General features: G+C 41.9%; 1 protein-coding gene across 1 annotated transcript in view; it reads left to right on the forward strand.

Annotated features, from left to right (window-relative positions):
- The first annotated feature begins 24,046 nt into the window (after positions 1 to 24,046).
- The window catches only part of Slc8a1 (solute carrier family 8 member A1), a 310,778-nt gene continuing 307,654 nt past the window's right edge, over positions 24,047 to 27,170 (forward strand). The window contains exon 1 of the mRNA XM_036170508.1: positions 24,047 to 24,143. The gene's annotated coding sequence lies outside the window, so the exon portion shown is untranslated. The remainder of the gene's footprint in view (positions 24,144 to 27,170) is intronic.

Below are 27,170 nucleotides of genomic sequence, written 5' to 3' on the forward strand. Positions count from 1 at the left end.
TACTCTCATAATACTTTCACTGACCTATGGATTACACTTTCAAGTCTCATTATTTATTTCCAGGCTTTTGGCCCCAAACAAAATACCTTAAACAAGACCTGCTAATAATTTGGTTATCAATTATCTATTCTTTCCTTACTTTTAGTCCCTTTTAAATAGTCCATCTTCATTTTTGAGAATGTAATATAATTCTATCACCCCACTTCAATAAAAAGTATTTAGGATAGCAAAAACCTCCCAAATATCTAAAATTTGAGAGGAATCGTAGAAAGTTAGCTTTGGGGAAGAAACCATCGAAAATAAATAAGTTCAGGCTTGATGTTGTGACTGAAAATAAGCCCCAGGGTGACATTCCTGATGTTTTTTATTATTATTATTATTTGTTTTCCTGGCTAGTCATGTTTATACAGCACTTCTCAAAAACCTGGTCTGACCACCCGAGCACCCTGAAGAGTTTTAGAGGGAATCATGGAGGCCGTGATAACTTCAGAATGTGACAGAGATCTGACTTGTGTTTTCATTCTCTTTTCCACACAAGTGGACAGGAGAGTTTTCCAAAGGACACAAGCCTTGTAATACTTGCAGCAGATTAGATGGAGAAACAGATAAGAAGGAGCATTGGTCTCTAGTCCCTTGAGCTAGATCAGAGAGCTTCTCACACAGACAGCACACACACTCCCATATACTAGCTGTACTTTGAAAAACATCCTTTTGTGTTTTCTTTTTCTCTCCAGTTGTAATTTTGGTTTGGCTGCTTAGAGCTAAAACTGGGGACCAGGCGTTCTACTGCTGAGCTGCACTTACATCTCTCAGCCTGGAAATGCAGTGACTTTTACAAATTATATTGTCTATGTTAACATGCAGTGAATATATCATTGTTATTTCTAAATGAATAACTGTATAAGTTTCTATTTTAATTTCTAATGTCAATATCTATAGACATCATTCACATAAACAGCAGTTGTTTGGAGCTCAGAATAAGTTTTAAAAGTAGAGGAGACCACAAAGCTTGACAACTGATAATCTAAGTCATTAAGCCATCAATAAACACATTACTAAGTATGTATTGTATTTCACATGTCGAAATTAAGCTAATTTAAGACAGGGGCTTTGATAACTGTAGTATATCTACTTCTCTGCACTGCAAGACAGTAGCCATTTTATGTACCATTATAACTTTCTCTTTCCACAAAGGTCTTCAGTAGATCCAGACACTTGACAGAATCTATTTGTCTATACAATTGTTCTCAACCTTCCTAATGCTTGACCATTTAATATAGTTCCTCATGTAGTGACCCCAAGCACAAAATTATTTTTGTTGCTACTTCATAACTGTATTTTGCTAATGTTATGAATCATAATTTAAATATCTGATATGAAGGATATCAGACTTGAGACTCCCAACGGGGTCATCACCCACAGGTTGAGAATCTGGTCTGTAACGATAATAAAGGCTCATAAACATGATTTCTTGTCGAGCTTCAGAAAGTTTTATAATATAACATTATAGCCAAGAGTACACTATCCTGAGACAAACTGCCTGGTTTATTCAACCTTTCCAGATGATTCTGTAGAGCTCCAAAGGAGAGAGGATATTGGTATCTAAGTCAAAAGACTGTTCAGAAAGTTGAAAAACATCAAATTTATAAGAATCCAGAACAATGGTGGATAATATTGCATAAATATTACCTATTATCACAGACAGTTTAGTAATGACAGCTTTCATGGTCACTATTTGAGAAGAGCACTATAAATTTTGGAGGAAAGGGGAGAAGTGGGGCTAAATCCTTCAGAAGTGTTAAAAAATCAGGGATATTAGACATTGAACAGTAAATTTTCTCTCACAGTTGTATCCATTTCCTTTTCTGAGAATTCATTTGTGTTTTCATTCAGTAGTAAATTTCCCTTTCTGGTCCACTCACCAGTAACTAAGCATATCTTAATAGATACTTTGGATGTAAGCCCCTAACAAAGGAAAGTGAGGAGGCTACATGCTATGAAGATTGGTCACTACAGAACAGCAAATCTGTTTGTTCCCACATATATCATCTCCTGGTGGCATTGCTTCCTACTCTTGGGTACTCTGTTGAAAATCCCATCACTAGAAGACAGCTTTTCTGACACAGCATCCTGAATGTCACTGGAAACCAGCCTTACTAGAAGATGGTCTATTAGGAGAGCAGATCTCACTGTTTGTACCAGAGAAAGGATATAGTAGTGGGAAATAATCTTAAATAGAATGTCTGGGATTCCTAGATTGTTCTTGTATTTGTACTATGACAGTGGCTTTATTTTGAAAAAGAATTATACTAAATGAATCAATGTTTACCTTCACGTTGTGTATCAGCTCGTGTTCAAGTTGGGGCTTATTAGGTGTGTTTTCCCAAGAAGCAGTCTTGGTCCAGTGTATGAGTCAGCACTGATGGGTTGGCATCGCCTAACTGTGTTTGATGCACTGAGTTGACCATCAATGACTGTGTTAATGAAAGACCTATATATTTTCATGAGAAGAGTGTGAAAGTCAGTTCAGTTCTTCACATTTCCCATTGCAGCTAAGTTGTAGCTCGTGGTAGGGCACTTGTGTAGCATGTGCAAGGCTTTGGGTTCAATCCCAAGCACCAAAACCATAATTTCTAGAGAGACTCATCTCATTAATGCCACAGTAAGCAAGACCATCCATTGCCTATCAATTCGTTATGGTAGAAACAACCAACTTTTTATTACCACTCATTGCACAGTCTGGAAAATCTTGACTTATTTATTCAAAAAGTATTCATAAACCAGTCACTGCTCTGCAGCATTCTGTAACAATAAGAACTGTTAATCATCTTCCCTCACAAGATATATTATTCCAGAACAGAAAAGAATAGGATTTTATTAATAAATAATTAATAAAAATAGACTTGACAGAAATTGTGTGCCATGGAAAAAAAGTTAAGCAGTGTAGATGGATAAGGAATGTTGGGATGGGCGTGAGGAGCAGTTAGCAGTAAAATTGAAGAATATTTCCAGAAGAAATAAAACATAAGAGCAAGAATTTTAGGAAGGTTTACACTTGGCCACTCATTGACATTTGCTATTTGGATCCATACCAAGTAAATTTATTCATTATCATCTCTGGTTTATTCTTTAATCTCCCAGGCCAAATAGCTTAAGTACTTTCATGGTTTATCATGCCCTTTGGTTCCTGGGTCCTCTATGCCTGTCTCTTTCCCTCGAGCAGAGCCAGGCTGGAAACAGCTCTAAAATGCAGAACAGAATAGAGAGATGTCCCAATGGCCCCACCTTATTCTACCTTCCTCCTGATGTAAACCAGCTCCTTCCATTTGCTTTTCTGAGGTTCACCTCTGAGTGTCTCCTGTACAATTGACTTAGCTGTATCACGCCGTATTATAAATTCAGCTCCAACTTGGCAAGCTCCAGGCTGCCGTCAGCCATGAGCTCCAGAACCACAACTGAAATAGAGATTGTTTCAATTCCATTTTCTCTACATGGATGCTCCTAGGACGTTGAGTCAAGCAAATAACCAACACTCACAAATACGGTAATCTGTAAATTTTGTTTATATGTATGCACATTTCAGGAACATTTTCTTAAAATGTTATTGTTTGTTGCTGTACTTGTAGAACCTCAAATAGATGGAGCCCACATTAGGACTGTAAAATACAGGGCTGTACCCTGTGAGCTAACCAAGATGGATGCTGGTTAGTATCCAGACAGGGTCATAATGTTGGCAAATAGTATTACAACTCTGCTCTATTTCACACAGTAAAATTTCACACTTTTTACCAAGTGCTTTCTCTGTGTTCTTGGGCAATCTCTCCATCTCTGTGGGCTAGAGAGGGACAGGCTGTCTCCTCTTAGTTTTTTAAAGGGAAGGGTTTGATGAAGCTCCAGGGATTTGAGGAGAATTTGAGTGATAGATATTGTCAGGCTTAGGTCCACATATGCCTGACAAACTCTGATTTGCTTGACTCTGCCATGTGCAAAGATAGGTTTACTATGGGTTTCACATAGAGAGGCAGGTGATCCCTGGACAGCACTTAGCCCTGGACAGCACTTTGATTCTTCTTCTTCCATACCCCATGTTTACAGCTCCCCTAACTCAGACTATGTTATATTTGTTGAAATGAATCCCAGTCCATTTTCTTCTATGGTAGGAAGAGTTCTCTGTCTTTGTATGCTAAAGGAGGATGCCAGTAATATATATATATATATTATCCTAAACTTGCTAAAGGCATCTATGGCTTCTAGTATTTTTTTTAAAGCTCCAATTCACTGAAATTACAGGAATCTTTTCAGGTTTCCTTTCTTCTTTATGCACTGGCTTGAATGAATAGGTGTTTCAGGACAAATGCTCAAGGTCAAAGACTTCTTACTTTAATGAAAGACACCCCCTCAGTATGACTGATGGGGGAACATCAGAAAGAGCAATTCAGTGTGTTTAATTTGCTATTTATTTATTCATTCATTCATTCATTCATTTATTTATTTATTTGTTTGTTTGTTTGTTTATTGTTTTTCGAGACAGAGTTTCTCTGTGTAGCTTTGCACCCACCTTTCCTGGATCTCGCTCTGTAGACCAGGCTGGCTTCAAACTCACAGAGATCCGCCTAGCTCTGCCTTCCAAGTGCTTCATTTGCAATTTATTACTGTCTTTGTATAAGGAAGGGGAAGTATTCCTTTTAGTGGCTGACATTGTTCCAATGTTGTGGGAATTTAGACATTAGTGGATCTGATAAGAAATTCAAAGAGGCCTATGGTGACAGAGAATTAAGTAAGATATTCTCTGTGTGGTCAAAGCTTATGAGATAGGGCTTGAAAGATACAAAACAGATCATCAAGGCTGAGATGGAATTCAGTATTCAAACAGGTGAAGAAAGGACATGAGAATAAAAGTAACCCTGGGTCTAAATTTCTATATATCTCTGACATCTACACAGTAAATGTATTAATACTTAGAGGGTGGTTCTAAAGATTAAATAGTAGAATATCTATAGAACCTCCAAGCACAGAACATGTACAGTGTCTTCAGGGCAAAGCTTCCCTCAGTGCTCCATAATGCACAGTCAGCAGTTACACAGATTCCAAGCTTCATATCTGTAGATTATATTTTAAATACTGCAGCTGGGTGTAGTGGCTCACACCTGTAACCCCAACATCTGGGAGGCTAAGGCAGAGGACTGTTGAAGTTATTGGTCTGTACTACCTAGTGAGTTCCAGACCAGCCTGGGATATAGACTGAAACCCCATCTCAAAACAAGCAAGCAAGCAAACAAGCAAACAAACAAAGAACAGTCAATCAATGCATATATAAATGAATGAATGAATGAATGTTGGGATGTTGGGCTGCAGAATGCAGTGATAGATAAATTGTTACCTATCCTTGTATGATCTGTACACTGAGACTTAGGGGGAAATTAGTAGTTTGTGTTACATTTGAATGACAGTATGGGGTCCTCTTTACATGCAAACTAGTACTTGACTTACAAGGCTTCTTCCACAATTAAAGAGATATTGTTTTTCCTGATTGAGGACACTTCTATAATCATAAAGTTAATTAAATTTAAATTTTGTTTTTCATGGAAACAATAATGTATCCAGGAAGGAAGCAATATGCAAAAAGAAAACTATTCAGATGTCACCACCTAAAATTAAAAGATATAATAATTGAAAGGACATTTTTTTTCAGAATTTTCAAGTACACATTATATCAGTATATTTGTACCTATAAATGCAAAACTATCTTCTCAACACACATAGGCTCAAACTATAGATGATATTTTGTAACATGCTCCTAACACAGTATGTTCTAATAATGTATGTTCATGGCATTATTAATCTATATTTATCTATATGTCATGTTGCTAATGTTAACATAGATCTTTAGTGTTTCTTTAGTGACTACTTATGATTATCACATGAGTCTGTCAACTTAATTTTAGAAATTGAAATTGTTTATGGTAAATTTTTGCCCATAAAAGTTCCATTTTGAACTTCCATGCATGTATACTTCAACCTTTTGTAATTGTTTTCTTAGCATAGGTTATGGGAAGAATTACTCTGAGGATATGCACATTAAAACTTGTGTATAGTTTGTCAGATTGTCGTCAGAACATTTTTTATTTAAATACAATGGGGAATTTATAGTATCTATAAAGAGTGGAAAGAGCCAGGCGGTGGCGGTGCACACCTTTAATCCCAGCACTCGGGAGGCAGAGGCAGGCAGATCTCTGTAAATTCAAGGCCAGCCTGGGCTATGGAGCAAGTTCCAGGAAAGACACAAAGCTACATAGAAAAACCCTGTCTCAGAAAAAAAAAAAAAAAGACTGCAAAGATAAACAAAATGAGGGTTAGTTCCAAGAAGAAAAGCATCTACTCACCAGATTTAGTGAAAGCAATAAAATATTATTTAAATAAAACTTTGGGGTAAATAAGAAGTTGATGAGACAAATTTTTTCATTTCACAATTCTATTAAATAGATTGTGCTTTTGTTTTCAAATAGTAACACTATGAGATCTCCAATGAAATAATAGATGGAGGTAAAAACTATCGATGGCTTATTAAAATACTGAGCAGAGAACTTTATAATTGAACCACCTTGACAAAGCCCTAAATACACTGACACCTTCAGCAACATGAAAAGGTAGTAGCCGGACTCGATTCATGTCTTTATGTGACAAAGTAGAAAATATATACACAAAATATATACACAACACTACCTATGACAAAAATCACAGCCGATCCCGTTGACATTAACAAGAAAGACAAGGGACAGAAATATCTATTTTAAAACACCGGCAACTGTACTCAGCAAATTCGAGTGTGAAACTTGGCAGAAGAAAATGAATTCATTTTCTTTATATGTTCATACTCAAAAACGTTTAATGTTTTAATCTTGCTTGGATCAATTTTTCTCAAACCAATCATCAACATATTTTTAAGAGGTCATCAGGTATCTGTTAAGAGAGTAAAAAAATCATTGTTAACTTTCTAAATGTGATAATGTTGTTGTAATTACAAAATATAGCCATCTTTTAAGGTATAAACTGAAGTGTGTGTTAATGAGTTAAAATCTGTCTGAAACAGACATTAAAATGATCAATGTTTGCCAAATTTAAGGGTAACAAAATTGGCCATCAGTTGACAATTGGGATTTTGTCTACCATCTCTTAGCTTTGTATCTGTTGAACTTTGCTCAAATAGTTAAACATTGATTACTATATAGGCAAAACTCATGCACACTGACCACACAGAATATAGAAAAGAACACCATTTAATTATGAAGTTAAAAGTAGAAACTTAGGATGCTCTCAAACCCTTTCTGGCTTAGAAGGTGCTTAGACACTTTCCTTAACCTAATGTGCTTCAAGGGGCTGAGAATGTGCTCAATGGTTAGGAATGTTTACTTCTTTTTGTTGGAGCTTGGTTTGGTTCCAGGCACCCATGGCAAGTGACTCACAACTGCCTGTAACTCCAGTTCCAGGGATCTGATGGTTCTTCTGACCTTCACAGGCACAGACACACACTCACTCAGGCCATATCTTTGTAAATTCTCTAAGAACCATTACAATAAACAGTTTAAATTGATAGGAAAAAAGTATATTTCTAGGAAACACTATAAAAGTAAAGAATACAACAAACAAACACGAAAGAAAGTGCTACTAAAATTAGTTTTACCTCAAAGTTATATTTCAAGAGAAAAATGGATCACTATAATTTGTATATGTTAAAAAGTTCCCACAAATGTGGAACACTTCTAATAATTTCATAGAGTTTTCTCTTATAGGATTTGATGCATATCTAATGGTAAACAATAAGATTAAAAGATAAAAGAGTAGATGCTGAGACTTTATGATACAAAATCCCAATGTTTTATTTGGAATAGAGACCTAAGTCAGTTCAGCTCAGCTAATTTGCAGATGCTCAACTTGAGATCTAGCTGAACTGATTTGCTCAAACATACACTAATAGCTAGTGGTTATTAAGTCTTGCTTGTTTATATATAACGATGTAGTCACATACAAAAAGTTCTTTATCCAATTTTGTAAGCCAAAACCACTTTCTAAAGATTAAAGATGAAATTCAAGATCACTGGTGTACTAGGTAAAATATATCGATGAACTAGTGAATTCCAAGGTGTCCCAGAAAATCACTATTGATTTCTTTAGAAATAAAAACTTAAATTGGATTTAATTAAGGTGGACGGTATTGAGGAGAGAATAACAAGACAGACACTATGAATTTATTTATGTGAATGTCAGATGGAAGGACACATCAAATGACCTTTAATTCCAGGGGCAGGGGAGTCTCTAAAGATAACCAGAGGGTGACAAATCCTTATTTTTCAGAAAGAACGTGAAAGGAGACAACAACCATCACCAATGGCTTTAATTGAGAAAAGGATCATTTAGAGAAGCAAATTAAGCAGTTCAGGCTTTTGTTCCCTCTCCATCTATACTTAGCAGCAGTTAATAACACCACCATGCCCTTTCCCCTGTCAGAATCAGCCAGGATGGTGACAAAGCTTAAGTGTTCTACAGGGTAAATGCTTTCACTTAGAAACACTCATTCAGTCAATTGGACTCATAGCAGTGTCCCACTCTAAGCTCTAGGCAAAAGGCTGTCACATTCAAGACAGAAGAAACCTTAGGAGTTAGTACAACTGTAGAGACTTGGCATATGCAAGAACTGAAGCTGAATAAGCTTCTTGGGGATCAGATGATAGGCAATGTGCTCTAATCAACCTTTGTCATAAGCCAGCCTTGGGGATTGGCTCCAGACTTCTCTACATGGGTTCTAATTAACTCCTCTCCTGGGGTGTCCCACCTAGGATTCTACTTTCAATCAACCTGTCTTTTAAAACGCATATCCAGCCTCCCTTAGATTATTTTTAGTTCATTTTTTAATAATTTGTTCCTGTAAGATTAATAACAAATCATTTTTCAGGTGTCTCATATACAAACATGAAGAAATTAAAAGAATATCCATTAGAAATATAATCCAAGTTACAAATTGCTAGTGTCTATGCTTCACAAGAGGAAAAGGGGGACACATTCAACCAAGCTACATAAATTATGGGTTATTATTATATGCACAGCATGTGCCTGGATACTGCAGAAGGCAAGAAAATACATAGCCATAATTCTTGTCATTACACAGCACTTTCTTCTTATTGCACCCCCAAGACTCTCAAAATAACATTGAAAAAGGCAGAAAAGGCATTAACAGCCTCAATTTGCAAGGGAAGCAAGGCTCAGAGCACTTATGGGTTTACCAGCAACTAGTTTTCTACAGAATAGCCATTCCACTGTCTTGCCATTCTTCAGCTGTGGAGGTCTCTTGCCATTTTATTGGACATAAGAGCTGGAAGGGAGCCTTCAGTTCTATCTTCCTATGAGAGCCTCCAGTGATGGGGCAATGGAATTTCTTTCCTGCTTCTGTTCTTTGAAGAACTTGTCAGTATAGAGAAGGGTCATCCATGAGTAGTTATTCTAGTGACTGGTTCTTTTCTATTTACATTTAAATGTAACTTGTAATTAACTCTAAATTTTCCCTAACACTTATTCTTATGAATCAGCCCATGTTTAATATTTGAGGAAGGGGCATTATAAGCTTGGAGCTTATCAACTCCATCAGAGTTGGTTTCCCCTTTGTCTTAGTCCATATTGCACTGAACTATATTGTCCAAAATACCAGAGACAGGGAAATTTTTGGAAGAGCAGACTTTATTTGCTCATAGTCCAGAAGCTGAAAATATAAGATCAAGATGATAGCATCTACCAAAGGCATTCTCGCTATGTCATGTCATGGCAAAAGTTGGAAGGCACAGAGGTGACCAAGACAGAGAGGTGACAAAGGAGACTGCCTGTCTCCTCACATGGAGAAGGACAGAGAGATCACACCTACCCACATACACCCTTTCATGGTGGCATTAACTCATTTGTGAGGACAGAACCCTGAGACTCACACACCTCTCCTCAGGCCCCACCTCTCCATAGGCACAACTGTTGTCCAGGGATTAAGTATCCAACACATACATGTAGGCACATTCTCTGATACAATATCACTCCTTCTTATATTGACCATGCTGCAGTTCATTGTTCTAAAAGAAAACTGATGTTGGGACCTTTGCCATACACGTAATGAAAATGCTACGTGTTACTCCAACTATTACAATCCAAAAGGCTATAAATGGTAATATTTTACTATCAAATTAATTTTTATGGTATAAACACTCAGATACGACAGAAAGAGATGATAAAGTGTCACCATCCAACTTTGCCCCGTTATGTGGAACTCCATTAAGGCTAGCTATGCACTCTCACAGACTCTATGGCCACCAGTGAAATAAGTTTTAGAAATGGCCTTACAGAAATGGTAATCAGTTCTGCTTTAATTAAAAATGAAGCAAAGTACAATCTATCTTCAATATACCCAGTAATTACATTCCTGGAAAAAATCAGTGTAAATTAAAATGTATTTTTAAAAAGTATTGGCTCTTACATAAAAACCCAGATAAGACTGAAAAGTTGGAGAATAGGTTTGTCTTCTACCCAATAGTCTGTAGAACTTCCAGAACACATAGGGAATGAGGAACGGTTATTTATTTAACACAACTATCCCACACATTGCAAGATGTGCTGTCTTCCTGGCTGCAGCAGCAAGTATCCATAGCAACTTCTGTATCATTGTGGTAACTCCCCAACCCATGCATGGATTTCCAGACTGTCCCTAGAGGGTAGCACCATTCCGACAGACAAGCTTGACTAACAGCTTGGGAAGGAAGGAAGATCTTGTCTACACCTTCAACCAGCCTCCTTTCCCACACCCCCACAGTGTTTGACAGAGAAGAGCCCAGTGAACACCTACTGGTAAAGGCACAGCAGACAACCAGAAAGTACTGCCACTGCCCCAGAGGGGACAGAGAACGTCAGGCACTGAGGGAACTTAAATGTGAATGCCCTGTACTTATAGGTGACTCCTCTCCTGTGCCATCGATACATCCACAGTGGCAGTGATATCTCTCGACAGCAGATATCCTTCTCATGATGCTTTAAATACTTCCCCGATAGCTAATATCTCCTACGTCTATCTCCCCAGTGACCTTTTATTCCCACCGAATCCAGGATACTGGCAGCTACTGGGAACTCAAGTATGTCAGTATCGCCTTAACAATCTTGAACCAACTTTTTGGAACCACTGCCTCTCTTTACTTTAAAAAGTAACAATTAGTGGTGCTTGTTTTCTTTCAGCATCCTCAGCAGAGTGGACAGCAAACAGGGATCTCAATGCTGTGCATTCGTGTCTATGCTGATTCTGAGAAATCTAAACTGCATCTGAACAGTAGGAATATAGTGATCTTTCAAAGTTGTGAAAAGTGCCGTGTCTATTGCAGAATTAAGCCAGTGGGTTTTGTTTGTTTGGTTGGTTCACATTGACAATCAATATTTTTTTTAATGCTATCACCCTCCCTTATCTGAAATGATACAGAGAGCACATTAGGATGTATGTTTAGCGCGAGATTCCAAGTACCCAGATAAAGCAATCAGGGGTATAATTTTAACCATGGCGCTAATTATTGATACTCACATGGAGACCCCTGACATAGCTTAACAAAGAAAGTAACACTGCACCTATAATATGTGACTTAATTGCTTTTTAATTTTCCTGCTTGTCCATTGTGTGTATTTGTTTTTGAGACACGGCCATGAGGGCCTCGTGGAGCCCAGGCTGGGCTTTGACATGACTGTGTAGCTGAGGATGAGATTGTGCTTCTGATCTGCCTTGCCTCCCTCCACCAGAGTGGTAGGAATATAAGCATGTGTCAGCACGCCCGACCTTTCTCTTTCATGCCCATCCCAGAAGAATGTCTTCTGAATCACTTGTGAGGAGGAAATCAGGCCAAGGGCTGGGAAGCTTAGGTGTTGTAGGGCTGACTCACTCTATAGTGAAAGCAAGCGTGAAGCAGGCAGATAATCTTGTTCTCAAGATGGCACCAAGGCAGAGCTTTGCAAGTTCTTTGCAGCTGATTCCATTCCATTCCCCTGAGATACCCCCCCCAACAGCCCTCGCTCTCTTGTGTGGTGCGTTTCACGCCCTCTGACTTTATTTCTTAAAGCTTGTCTGTCCAAGTTGATACACCGATCTCATTCTCCTCTTGTAGACAGTTCTTTGATATCTTTTAGAGCTTTGCAGAGTCCCCTGAAAACAGTTGGCTCTCTCATTTGGAGAAAGTAAACACCCGCTCTGGGTCCTTTCATTGCTCCTTACTATAGTATTTTATAAAGTGATGAATTCTTTAAAAATATACTTAATAACTTCTCCCCTCCCCAAGGTGAATGACCTCTTGGTTCACTGATGCTTTTTCTTATGTCTAGCTCAATCCTTTGCTTAGCAGTCATTCAAATGAGTAAATGAAATAATCATTTTTACCTGTGATCATGTAGGTGGCAAACATGGTCCCCCAATTCAAATAATTAATTCCTACAGAATGCAAACTCATCTCTGTTCTTTATTTTTTTTTAAAAAAAGAATGCTTTTTTTCTTACAGGGAAAAATGTTTCTTAATGTGTCAGAAAATTCATGAATATTTTTGACATTAGTATTTATATTCTGTAGTGATTTAAATGAGAATGACCCCAACCCCAGGCTCAGATATCTGAACACTTGCTTCCCAGTTTGCAGCACTGTAGCTGGAGAGCTTCTCTCCAGGTCCCGCCAAGCCCAGGCAGTCCCACAGCCCACTTATAAAATAAACACACAGATGCTTATTTAAACTGCTAGGCCTACCATTGTCTAGCTCTTGCTCTTATACTCAGCCCATTTCTGTTCATCTACATGCTGCCGCCTGTTCCCTGGCTTTACCTGCTGCCTTTACATGCTGCTCCCTGGAGGGCAGGCAGGCTGGCATCTCCTCCAGACTTCCACCTCCCAACCTCTCCTCTCTGTTTGTCCCGCCTATCCTATACTTCCTGCCTGGCTACTGGCCAATCAGCGTTTTATTTATTCACAACATACAGGACCTCCCACAGCACTGCACTGTTGGAGGAAGTTGCGTCACTTTTGGAAGGCTTTGAGAGTTAGAAGTCCTTTGCCAATGCCTGTTCACTCTCTGCTTCCTGTGTGTGGCTGTAAATGTAAACTCTTAGCTTCAAGCTTCTGCCTCCATGCCTGCCCACTGCCATGCCTCCCTGCCACCAGAGCCTCTTCACCCTCTAAGCCAAATCAGCTCGTTCTGAAGTTGCTTTGGTCATAATATGTTATCACAACAAAAGGAAAGTAACTAACATACATACAGAGAAAACTTTTACATATTAAAGTTAGTTGATAAAAAAATCAAACTGAGTTTTAACTGATTAACATTAATGATGTACACCTATTCAAATACAAATTCAAGATTACCTTAAATGAGAGGAAAAAACTGTAAAAATCTAATATGTGCTTTCCATTTATAAATTTTACATTTTATAGTAATTTTATAATCAGCATTATATAGATACTATGTTTTTCATAGTGATGAATGTATAGGTTTTTCAGGTTGTATCACATTAAAAATGTATCAAGAGAGATATTAAAACATGCATGGAAAGTCATATTCAGAGATTTATCTTTGCACCTGCTAGCCAGCAACTAAGGACAGCTCTTAGCAAAACAATGTCCTCCTGTGGATGGATAGATGGATGGATAGATAGGTGAGTGATGATCTCAAAAGAAAATGATTTGATTGAACGTTGTTATTTTGTTCAGATTTCACTGACTTTGACTATTTCTAAAGTGCTGATAAATTGGTTATGAGTAGAATTAAGAGATTTTTGGGGTGGTGGTAGGGCATACCTTTAATCCCAGCACTCAGGAGACAGAGGCAGAAGGATCTCTCTGAGTTCGAGGTCAGCCTCATCTACAAAGTGAATGCCATGCCTACACACAGAGAAGCCCTGTCTTGCAAAAACAAAGCAAACCAAAACAAAATAAAACAAAATTAAGAAGCTTGCATAAAGTATGTACTTTACCAACCTTAGCTCCATTTTTCTTTCCCACATAGTGGACTGAAATGTCTAGTGGATTGGGATTTTTTTCACCTGCTAGTAAGATCAGGTTAGTTGTATGTCATAGAAAAAAAGACCAGATATTCTTAGATTCCTTTAACCTCTTTCAAACACAAGGGCACACAAAGAGGACAGTAAATCTACCTTTCAAAGACCAAGGGGGTACGATGTCTGCAGAGAATTTAAACACAGTCATAAAACCAGCTGAGAGTCTGTCTGAATTTTATTAATACCATTCATCATCTCATTGATGAAATCTCCTCTGGCTGGGCATGCAGGCTATCACCCCCTTCCCCACTATTGAAAGGGATTGCTTTCCTTAGACCAGCAGCATTATAGAAAGCCTATGTGTTTCCTCTGAAACCATCCAGCTCTTCAAAATGAAAACATTACTTTTGGAAACTGTTAGTCTGGGAGGAAATGGTATTCGGCCAATGGCTGAGCCAGAGGGAGAAAACAGTTCCAGTCCTCTATTTGTGCTTTCTCTTAAACATCAACTCTTAAACATCCATGGTTGTGTTCACTTTAACAAGTTGCTGACACACAGTCAAGACGCCTGTTCACAACTATAGCACCCACTTCTTCAAAACTAAGTGTCTCTTCGACCTGTAAGATAAAGATCCCAAAGGTCAGCAATAATGTCGAATGGACTTTTTAATAATCCTAGGACTTAGTTCATGGCTGGATCGAATGATCACTTACCGTTTTCTTTTCTAGAACAGATTAAAATTTCAGCCACTAAACTTTTACCCCACTGCCATGTAATGAGGTGTAGATGGCTGTTAATTGGTATAATTTATTCAATGTGCATTTACATATTGATCATCTGAGTCAGGTACCTACTTTGAGGCACTGAATAATTTTCCATCTAAGCTCTGCCTTTTCTTGAACCATTTTTACATTCAGGATCTTTGTTTTATTTTTTTATGTGAGTTAAATATATATATATATGTTTGGTTTTTCAAGACAGGGTTTCTCTGTGTAGCTTTGCACCTTTCCTGGAACTCACTCTGCAGACCAGGCTGGCCTTGAACTCACAGAGATCCGCCTGCCTCTGCCTCCTGAGTGCTGGAATTACAGGCGTGTGCCACCACCGCCCGGCTGAGTTAAAAATGTTTTTAAAAGTCCCCCCCCCCCAAAATCCCCAAATTAGTGCATCTGTTTTATGCTTGATGCATAGAATATGCATGGGGAATATTCTGTTTTAGTTCATGAGCCTTTAATTAGAATTGAAACTATGGCTGATATGTAAAATTAAAACACAAATATAATTAAAAAAAGAAGTTAGAAGGCTGGGAGGGGAGGATGCAGGGAGGCTGTGGCTGGGATGTAAAATAAATAGATGAATAATAAAATAAAAAGAAGCTAGAGGGAAAAAGAATGTTAGTATATAAAATCTTAACAATAAAAGATCATGGTATTAAATAAAAATAAAAAGTAAGTTGCCAGCTTGTATTTCAATAAAATTTGATTGGTGACTTTTGATTTAGTGGCATTTCAATAAGTGAATATTTGATCATAAATAAGAACCAAAAGTGTGCATGATTATGTGTTTTTATAAAAGTGTATACATTTGTATGAAGGGTTGTATGGGCATATGGTGTGAGTATGTGCATATGCATGGATGTGGGTATATACTTATGTCTATAAGCATGCTGGATGTCATATAACTGAAGTAAGAATAGGAGGTGAATGTGTACCTGTGAAAGATAGCTCTGATCCATCATTAGCTGACAAGGAGGGGTTTTCATTCACTGCCAAAGCCCTTGACTCTGTGACAAGAGGATACACAGCAGAGCTCATTGATATCAAGCTGGCCACTATAGGTGATAATTACATGATACTCATTAAATAAAGCCAATAGGGCACTCAGGAGTTTTGCAGTGAGTCTAACTCAGAAGAAATAGTCATTTTTTATACAGCCCCTGAAGATACTGATCTGTCTTTTGCTATAAATGTTAGGTTTGTATACTGTGATGATGGAGTCCAGCTGCTCCCTGTTGAAGGATTCTTGAGGGAAGGAGTGAGGAATGAGGAAGTATTAGATAGAAATATAGACAGAGACAGAGACAGAGAATAGCTTCTGAGGGCCCTGAGTCAATAACAACTCACCCAGAGTTTTATTCTAATGGGCTTTTTATATACTGCCAAGGGGAGAGACAAAAGACTTCCCCTTTTCAAGATCAAAGCACAACATACAGCCAAGTGTAGACCCTTCAAAACACCTGGTAACCACGCCCCTGGCCAAATCATCCAATTAAGCAGCCTTTCTGGGTAAAGCAAGCTCAGATTTTCTGACCTTGAGTAAGGCCTTGCTGGGGAGACTGTGGGGGCCGCCACACTGTGACTGCATTCTGAATGCAGAGCTGCATTCACCTGTCTGTGCTTCTGCCCTAAGAAAGTTCTCTGCCCCTGAGGAGGGCCTGAAAGAACATCAATTTCAGCGTAGAAACAGATTACCAAACAACAGACGATGCTCCATCATTTCACCATTTGGGAACTTGAAAAGATGGCAATCTTATCAGTAAGAGACCCTCTTTTTAAAGGGCCACCTAATTTAGTTCCCATTCCCTAAATTCTCTCGTGCAGTTTTGTTGTAATTGTTGTTTTCTTTGTTGTTGTTGTTTGCTCTACTGCTTTCCTTTATCTTGTTTCTCATGACACCTAAGACATGTACATTTCCTAATTTTGTTCCAGTTCATCATTGTCCATGCTGGAATGGACTAGGAATTTTACTTCTGTTTGTCCTGTTATCCCAGTATCTGAACCTGGCCCATGATATGTCTTCATGAACACTGTTGCAGTAAGACCTGAAAGATGAGGAACCAGCGAGATGGCTCAGTGGGTTAAGGTGCTTACCACCAATACTAAGGATCTGAGTTTGATCCCTGGTACACACAAGGTAAAGGAGAGCACTGATTCTTAAAAGCTGTTTGACCTTGAGCTCCACGTGTGCACTCCTGCACGCCTATGTCTACACACACACAATAAATGTCATAAGTTTTAAAAGCACGCAAAGGACTGAGTGAACAAATATATCAAAATGACTAGTATGAATTGTTTTTTTAATCTGTTCTTCCCAGTGTTTTTTTTTTCCTTTAATGAATTGTTTGATGACTTTGAATACAACCAGAAAGCTCAAAAATCCCTTGATTCTAGAAAATTCAACAAAAATTCACTTAATGTTAATAAATATTTGCCCAATGAACCCATGTCAATGAACAAAATAAGAGAGCCTTTGGGCTGTTCATAAATTGGGCCAAATGACAGCTCATCAGTGATCCCTAAGGTAACTGATGGAGGGTCTGTTTGCAGGCTCAGGCCTGAAGCCGGGTCAGATTGCCATCTCCCTGTGCCTCAGGCTCCTACAGTGTCACAGACAATCTGTCTGTCACCACAGAGCAGGTGGCCAGCCAGGACCGTGGGGCCGAAATGGGGACTATGTCAGTTGCTAACCAGGATCTGTACTGCAGGGACAAGAAAGTGATTGGAATTAAGTTGCAGTTTATCCTGGATAAGGGCCAAAGAGTTGTTACCTTACAAGTGAAATCAGCCTTATTCCCACATAGCCCTGTCCCCTTGCAGTAATGAGTAGTCTATTAATTTATCTGTCATGCACTAAAAACTTTTGGAGATTCTGCAAGGGGGAATTAATATTCCACAAGACTGCTATCATCTACTCATAAACTGGGCTTTCCTGATGCAACATCCCAATCTGCTTATGGGTCTTTGAAAGGTAAATTACAATATCCATTCCTGCCTCTTAAAATAAAAAAGGCCACGAAATACATGCATGCCCCTTCAAATTTCCAAAAGGAGTTTCTGGTTGTATGTTTATATTGTTAAGTATCAATATTCAATAGAGCCACAGTGTAGAAAACATTGTGCAAAGTGGATAGGGCCATTTATAGATGTCTACTAAATTCCTGACTTAATGTAAGCCAACAGTTAAAACAAAAAGCCAATCTAAAACAAAAAACAAAATGCCTCCCAGTAAGAGAACCCCCTGAAATACAGTGCCAGGCATGTCTTCTCAATAGGAAGAAAACAGCCTCTTAATGGTACAGCCCTGCCTTCAGCAGCTGTTTATTTTCTTCAAATTAACCAGATAAGACATATGTGTAGTCACACTTAGGCAAATGAATCTCTGTGTATTTTCTTTTTCAATCTATAAAGTAGAAGTAATCGGAGCCCCTCTGACTAATTTATAATGATCTCATATAAAATTAAATTATAGGCAGAAAATATTCTCGATGCCTCCTCAAATAGCCTACCATTTATTTAGCTGTGCCTTCTAAGAGATACAGAAACAATTCCAAAGACAGTCATGGTTTTCTGTGGCAGATAGAATTGAGGGAGGGGGGAGTAGATTGTAGCTACTGAGCTTCATTTGCTCATGAACTCACGATGCCCTTGAATGATGTAGCATGAGTCTGAGTTCATAAAGAGATGAGAACACACTGGTTTGTTATTTGTTACCCAAGCACTTCCTTTGGCAGCAAAACCAGCACCGATAACGTGGTGAATTAAGACATCCTGAGGTTCATTCCATTTTGCCTCCAAGGCTCTGCCATTTTCACTTTTGAAGGCTGCTAAACTGGGACTGGGGTAACCCCTAAAACACTGGCCGTTCTCAGAAGATTCTCAGCAGAAGCCAGCAACTGAAGATGTGGTAAAGGAGCCATGCATCAGGGATGGTATGTCGTGAAGGAGATTTGTCGACATAGTTCGTGTACGATCGATCTCTCAGGGACAAGTCTTCAGAAGTGAATGGTAAGGAACAGCTACCTGATACAGAGGACTTCAAAGGGCTCGTCCTTGCTCTGATGATGGAGAGTCTTTGGGACAATGTTGGAGACAGCAGAAACTATTGCAGAAAACCAATGAAGAGGTTTTCTTCATGCAGATAAGGTCTCCTTGGAAAACATTAATGTGAGCAACAAAGTCATAGTTGTATTTGGATTTGTTTCAAAATGGTGCTATTTGAAGCTCCCAATTTTAATACAAATGGATCAAGTTGATACAGAGCTCTAAAAGCAAAGGAATATTATCAATAAATATAGCCATACTGCGTCCTTACAACATGAGAGCATGCAAGTGACTTTTTAAAAATTTGTTACAGGAAAGGAAAGGGAAAGTGATTCCCTGATGGGGAAGCCTGCCTTTCCTTGGTTGACTCACTGAATAGGATTCTGTGCAACAAGGACCACAGCATAATTGTTACCATTAGTGAAATGCCCTGCTATGGAACTAATTCTTTACTTTCTTTTTATTTGTGGGAATATGATATTGATAGCACTTGATTCCCAACAATAAGAGCAAAATCATTTGTTGACTGACTTCTGCAATCCGTAACTCTGTGAAACATAGTCAATACATTTTATCCTTCTGACAGCATTTTTAAGGAGATTTTATGATTCTGGATTCTCTGACAAAGACATGGCATTCTACAGGTCAAGATGCTTCCAATGGTCACAGGGCCAGTGCAGAGTTGTGAGTCCAGTGCAGGCATTCTGAGTCCTAAGCACTGGATCTTAAACAGACATTTGTTCTTTGCTGCCCCTACAATGATTCTGCCTTTGAGTTGCCATTGGTAAAGTTGGAGGATATGAACTAGATATTTCCTTGGTACAAAACATAGCAAAACTGCAAAATGAAATTATTGGATAAGCCCAGACTTTGGAGAATTGTTGCTCAAATGTAGAATAGCAGGTCCCTAATACCTCTAATTCTAGGACAATGTCATTGCCCCACCAGAGGAAGTGGGTGATCCCTCAGTGACGGGACACACGGATGAGGACTGTCACTACCAGTCCACCAGGAAAGCTGGTCATACTCTGGGAAGCTTTGTGTGCACCAGCACATTTCACTGCTGGGTGGAGTATTAGGCCGGCATTTTAGCAAGTCAAAACACAGCACAAAGGTGTTCAACAGCAAGGATAAGATTCCAGGGACAAAGGCCAATAGCACCGGATGTCAACACAGACATCCTTGAAGCAAACACCCTTGGATCCAATCAGCAACAAGAGAAATCCAAAGGACAAAATGAGGTGCTCCGTGGCCACCTGAGTTTTTTAGGTAGAGAGAGTTAGCTACCGGGTTCCGTTCTGGATAATCTGGCGTACTGTAGAACCTTTTCCCGATGCAGAAATCTATACGAGACTGAGCATAAGGAAGAGCAGCATGAAGCAAGTGGTAAAGGCTGACAGCAGAAAGGAGCCTGGGACGACAAGGCTTAATGAAACACCGAGCCATGGCAAGAACAGTGGTACCCCTGGCCGAGGCAATCCAGGTCAAAAGCAAAGGAACTATAGTGGGGTCCTCGTTCTCTCCATGATAAGAATCCTTATGGGTTTCAACACAGTACTAAATGGACCATTTTTTTAAATGTGTGACTCTTGGTCTCCTCTTTCTAGAGACCGAATAGAAAGCTAGATCCGATCCATGCCACTTGCACATGTTCAGTATTGAATTTGCTGAAGGCTGGACGCAAAGGATTTTCTATGAACTAACTGATGAAAACCTTAGGATGCATCAGCTCTCAGTAACAATCCTAGGCAGCTCCCTGAGTGTTGTACCATGCATGTTCTTTCAGTTAGTGATAAAGCGGGAAACTAATATGTGAAACCCCAAGTCTGAAGGGGGAAATGCAGCTGTCAATGTATGAGAATACCATTCGAGATGGCCACTAGGACATACTTTTGTGACTGGGGTAGAAATCTCCACTTTCATAAGTATGACGCTTCTTCTCTCTGGAGCTCCAGCCTCACAGCCTCCTCGAGCACAGCCGCAGTCTCCCACAGCCTCGCCTGGGTGATGTAGACCCTGATAATTCTTGCAATAAAAATCCAGCCAGGTATGACATTTAGGAGGGAGGGAGCAAAAGGTTTACATTGCCTTGGGGCGCTGGAACCCTTATAAAGTTGGCTTTAATGAGAAATGGAAGACAAAGAAAATTAGGGGCTCAGATGTGGAGCCAAATCAAAATGGGTACCAAATCGCTGGGCCTTGGGGCTGCCTCTTAATGGCTCTGGATAAAAAGAGCGTTGAATGTAGGTTTTCTCCAGGAATCAAAATATACTTATCAATTTCAAGTAGAAAAGAATAAAAAAAAAAAAAATGAGATGCCACTTTCATGCCTTCTTGGATGCTGACAGGGTGGACTTTGGGTACCCTAAAAATACCAGCTCGTGTGCCACCCGATGTTACAAATGTGCTTACACTTTCAAGAAAAGTGGAGCATTCGGCAGGCAGCCTGGAGAAGCAAATCTGCTTGCCACACACGCCACAAGATCTATCCCAAAGGAATACAGTTCACTCACATTTCTATTGCATTCTTTCAGTCTCTTTCAGTGCCTGTGTTCTCTTTCCTGTGACTGGAGTGGAGTCTTTACCCACCAGCCTCTCTGTGTGTCATTTAGATGCAGCCCCTTCACTTGAGTGCAAGCCAAATAGCTGCCTCTCACTCTCTCTGAAAGCCGGGCCCCTCAAGCCATCATTACCCGAGGACACACAGTAGCTGAGTGATGGGGACCTACTGGGTCGTACCACATGTCAGTAGTCTGTGCAGTCTCACAGAAGTCTGCACGGAGAGCAGTGGGGCTGCCAGGACAAAACAAAACCTGGACCCAGCGAAGAATGGAAAGTGTTGTTAGGCAGGAAGGATACCTGGGAATTTCGACACAAGGTGCAGCTTGGAGCATGCTCTGCCAAGCTCAGTGCCCACAGCACTAGAAGGACACCGCACGCACTTGCTGTCTAAGGTGAACACCCACGGCACGTGAAATTGGCTAGAAGTGGGGGCCTGAACACCATTCGCTGATGCCTGGGTTCCACCCCCGACGGACTGCAAATCCACTAGTCTGGGGCGTGGCCTACTCAGTGGGATTTTAAAAACCCTCTCCTGCAGAGCTGAGGTGAAGTCAGGGTTAAGAGTCCCTAACAGACTTACAGAAAAGAGGAAAAAAAAAAAAAAAAAAAAAGCCACTTCTCCCACCTTGCTGTGTTGTAGACGTCAGACTGATTCCTGGAGTCCTCATCTCTCCTTACCTAAGGCCTGACAGCAAGAACTAGGCTGTAAGTATGAGAGGCAAGCTCTACAGAAGGACTTGAATTTGCCTGCCCCCCTGAGTCTCAGCTCTCTCTTCTGTCCCCTGTCATATAGCTGCCCCTGACATCACACTCAGCTACCACAAGGGCTACTATCAAGTGTTGCTTTCAAAGCACCAGCTTGGAACTCCCCATCAGGGTCTGTGGGCAGCTTCTAGCCACAGCATCCCCAGGTGTGTGCCATCAGGGCAGCCAGGTTTGGGCGCCACTGAGCTCCACAGCGGGTCTCGCCTTTCATCCTGCCAAGTCATTAAGGATTTGTAAGGATGAATGAGCCGTCGTGAGAGCAAGGGCCTGCTGCAATGCTCCTTTATTAATTATGGGGAAGTGATGTATTGGCAAGGGTAAGGCTTCTCTTGGAAAGGACAATGAATGATTCGTCGATTGCTGCATTAGGTCTTTCCTGACTCAGTCTTAATGCTCAGTTTTTGACTCCTGTCTGTAGTTTAAAAGCAGCACCAGCGTTCACACCAAAGGGCCTCTTGGTCTTTATTCCCACGTAAGCTGCAAGGTGTGAGCGAGAGAGCAACACCTGGTGTCTTTCAGAGATCTCTGCTAGGAAACCCCTGCCCTCCTCTGTGTTTGATCCGCACGCAGCATCTAGTAGCTAGCACATATTTCTTCCTATCTGAAGACGAAGGCAAAACACAGAGTGAAGATTAAAAAAAAAAAAAAAAATAGGTGATACATCGCCAGATTCCTTTTGCTAAAAGAAAGCTTCCATTAGCAGAGGACTAGAATGTGGAGGAAGAAGGATGTATCTAGAGTAGCAAATTCAGGGGTAAGGAAGGAGTAGGCGAGTTGGGGTGGGGGAGTGTGGGGGGGGGGGGGGGGGGGCTCGGGTTGTCTCTGGATCCGTCTAGCGAGGTTCCAAAGAAAAGTTGCAGCAGCGCGGGTTTGCGCGTGTCTGGGTGCGGAAGAGAGCGCTGGCTTGCAAGGCGGGTACGCACTGGCACTGCGGGGGCTCCGAGGCCGGCGAATCCAGCCACTCACTGGTGGAGCACGGAAAGGAGACCCGGTGGCTGCCAGGGCTGCCCGCCCGGCCCGGCTTGGTGCTCCTGCCAGGCACCCGCGGGTGGCGCGCGGGGTCCGGGGAGGCAGGAGGCGGCGGGCCCGGCGGCGCGTGCGAGCCAGTGCGAGGCTGCGGGCGGGCGAGCGAGCGGGCGGGCGAGCGGGCGGGCGGGCGGGGTGCGCGGGAGGGAGGGGAGGGAGCGAGGGAGGGAGGGAGGGAGCGCAGCGCGCGCGCCGCCCGGCCCCGGCCCTCCCAGCCCGCCGGCCTCGCCGCCTCCCGCCCGCGCGCACCGCTGCCTGCCGCCGCCGTCGCTGCTCGAGCGGGCGCTGCTCGGGAGTCGAGCCGCCGCCGCCGCCGCCGCCGCCGCCGCGGGCTTTGTGCTTCCAGCCGAGGATGGGAGCGACCTCTTCCTGATCGCGAGCTGTCTCCAAAGGGAGAGAGCGCGCCCGCTCGCCCGGCGGCGTGCAGGACCCCGGGAGGGAATCCATCCACCAGGCTCAGCCCAGGTAAGGAGCTGGTGGTCCCCGGCAGGCAGCGACAAAAAACGGCAAGAAGGGAACTGCTCTCTTTGCGGTTCCCTAGGCAGCGAATTCTCTTCGTTGAAGCCAAAGGGCTGGCTTCGGAATTGCTCCTTCGCGTGTGTGTGTGTGTGTGTGTGTGTGTGTGTGTGTGTGTGTGTGTGTGCAAGCGCGCGCCTGCACATTTTCTGGGTGTCCGCGTTTCTCCTAGAGTGAAATTGCTCAGGCTGTTGGCGGTTTTGGGCGTGAGGGTCCCCGCCTGCCTGTGTAGATTGCCAGAGAAGAAAAGACTGCTGGGGGCTGGGGGGGGGGGAGCGGAATAGGGGGAGGGATGCTGCACCCTGGACCGTGCTGGGCTGCGCGGAGGATTCAGGGCGCAAAGAGCTAAGTCCACCCGGAAAGCAAGCGGCGCAGCTGGGAAGCCAGACACCTCCACCCACTGGGCTCCTCTCACGGTTGGTCACCCTTCCTCCTGGTAATCCCTGGGGTCTTTCCCCAAGCCTCCACTTGTGAGCCACCTCTCCTGGCGGGCGCAGGGTGCTACTAGCCGAGGACTGCAGAGGGGAGGGAGGTGTGGCTGGGTAGCAGAGAAAGAGGAGGGAGAGATGCGGTGGGGAGTGGGCTGTAGGATTCCCCGTGCTTGGGCGCTGAGCCTTGGCTTGTGCTGGGGGATTCTGCACACTGGCGTCTTTACCCAGAGATTCAAAGGGAGCTTCACAGCTGCATTATTTGCCACTGAGGCTGGGCTGGCTCTTGGGGAAATGGCCAGTGTTCTGAGATTCAAGGATCTCCTTCTTGGCTCCTCCTTCTCGAGGAAGAAGGAGGTCTGATAGCCGGACAGTCCGCCAGAGATACCAAATCCATCCTGGAGATGCTTTAAAAAATACAACATATGTGCGTGCTTGCATCCTTGCCCCCCCCCCCCCCCCCGCAGCTCCCACCTGTCCCCCTGAAGATCCACAGATTCTGTCTGTGTCTGGTGAATGACTTGCTAGCAGTTCCTACTTCGCTCCCCAGATAAAGAGGGGGTGCTTGAGTTAAGAGCAGCAGTGATCCAATTTAACAAAGCATTTTTTTTTTTAAGCAAGCAATGTGCATGTTATCTATGATCATGGGCAGAAAGTCATGCTTTTTGTGCTAGGTTTGGTTTTAACCCCCCTTAGCCTGGCACCCTGGAAGGCGCTCTCTGCTCTTCAGCCACTAGTGGTTGTGAATATAACAACACAAACTTTGTCCTGCTCGAGGTGTAAAGACTAAAATGAGGGGGAAAAAAGGATATCAGTGGGAGGTGTAGTGGAAGAGGCTTTTCAAAAAAAAATGACAGATGCGCTAAAGACAGTTCAGGCATCCTGGTCATGGAGCCCAGCCCCAGGCTGAGGAGGTGGAGATTTCTGATCAGATCTGCTTCCAGAGATTGCTTGAGTACCTCAGATAGGAGCCGCTGAACATCTACACCCCTAGACCTTCTGTGTGAAGATTTCTCAAGGAGGGAGTGGGGGGCGTGGGAGGGGGGCAACCTGGAGGGAATTCTGAAAGTATGCTCCACTAAAACACACACACACACACACACACACACACACACACACACACACACACGAACCACTATCACCACCACCACCACCACCACCACCACCACCACCACCACCACCACCACCACCACCACCACCACCACCACCACCACCACCACCACCCACAGCTGAACTCTTCTGTGGGGGGCAGAAGGAAGGGAGGGTGAATCTAGATTCTTCATTCATTTGCAATAAGAACACAAAGCCGGAAGAGGACTGGCTGTTCTTAGGTTCCTCTTTCGAATCTTGTGTTACTGGGATTTTGCTCTCTGGTTTTGCCAAACTTGCTTAATTTGGAAGGTTAGCCGGTTGTGAAGGCAGGAGGAAGGACAGCCGGCTCCATCTTTTAGGGTTTTGTGAGTGCGCTGGTGGGGGAGGAAGGACCCACTCACTGCTTTCTGTCCAATGGGCTTTCTTACATCATTTTCGTTCTACACATTTGGCCTGCTTTGAGGGTTCCATTTGGCTCTCTGGACTCTTTAACTAAGACCTCCCCTACAAAGAAAGCCCTGATGTGTTCTCTTTTTAAAATGGCTGTTGTGTTTTTATTAAAAAGGAATGATTAGTTTCTAGAAAAAGAGTGAGCAGGAAACAAAAAAACAAAGGTGAACTGAGATAAACCATTATTCATTCACTGCTGAGCTGATCAGAGGTAGCACAGGATATAAAGTGTCTAGGGTGATCAGTCTTAACTACTCTGTCTTGAAAGCTGCTTAGCCGGGCTGGGGAGAGAGTAGGGGACTAAAGGTATAGTCAGGCTGTGGTTCATGTCCCCCGTCTATCTGTAGACCTTCCTGTTACTAGAATGGTTTCTATAGTATCAATTTGGATTTATACTATGAGATAGACAGAATTTCTGTTGACCATGAAGGGGGAGGGAAGAGCATAGAACAGTGTGGGTGCTCTAACTCCAAATTAAAACTGGAGAGGAAGGTGAGGGATACCCTGATGTGCAGGAATTGCAGAAGTTGGCTCTTTCGAGCTCACTATGTTTTGAAACAATAAAATCCATCGAAAAGAGCTGCAGCATTTGTTAGCAAGCTATATTTAACATGTTTTTTTATCAGACAAAAATAGACTTTTATTTATCTTGCGAAGTAAGCACACGGTTCCTTCCCTCTCAGTGCTTAATCTGTTTCTTTGACAAAGTAAATGAGGAGAGGAACTCTGTAGCTTCTATAAATTGTATCCCTCCTCTAAAAAAGCGAATAGATAGAAAAAGAAAAGACGCACAATGTCAAGACAGCGTTCTGCTCCCAGGATTGTGGATGCCACAGTGTTTTTTTTTTTTTTTTTTGGACTCACGTGTGTGTCCCTTTCATGTTTCCATTCAGTGTGGCCAGTCTTTTCTCCCGGGTGTTCTAGTAGAGGGAGAGCAAAACACGGCAAAGAAACAAGAGGAGAAATCAACAAGATCCAAACTGAAACGGAAGTTAAATCTACAGCAAGAAACACTTAGAGAAGACAATGTTATATCAGCTTGCACATTTCATGTTCTTTAGCTGTTGTGTATGCTTCTTTCCGTTGTTGTTTTTGTTAAGAATTTAGGGGTCCAAGTGCTACTTTCTGTCACTGAGGGATGTAAGTCTTTTGCTTAGCTGTCATTCAGAACTATCCATACTCCATGATTAGATACTATGAACTCACAGTTAAACACCCCCTTTCCCCAGTAAGAACATTTACCCATCTGACCAAATTCTACTGCTCCCTCTTGTGGCAAGTATTCTCCCTGACTTTCTCTACATTCCAGAATCCCCACTGCTCCTTCGGGCTGCCTTCCTCTCCAGCTCTAATTCTCAGTGGTGACTGAGACTAACCAGGCCAGTGAGGTTCTCCACTAGCACTTTCCACTTTTCCCTAGGAGCAAGATGCTGTGGGCTCCTGGGAGACGTCTCTCGGATTTTGTGGAAGTAG

Source organism: Onychomys torridus, chromosome 21, assembly GCF_903995425.1.
Source record: "Onychomys torridus chromosome 21, mOncTor1.1, whole genome shotgun sequence".
Classification (NCBI taxonomy): Eukaryota; Metazoa; Chordata; class Mammalia; order Rodentia; family Cricetidae; genus Onychomys; species Onychomys torridus.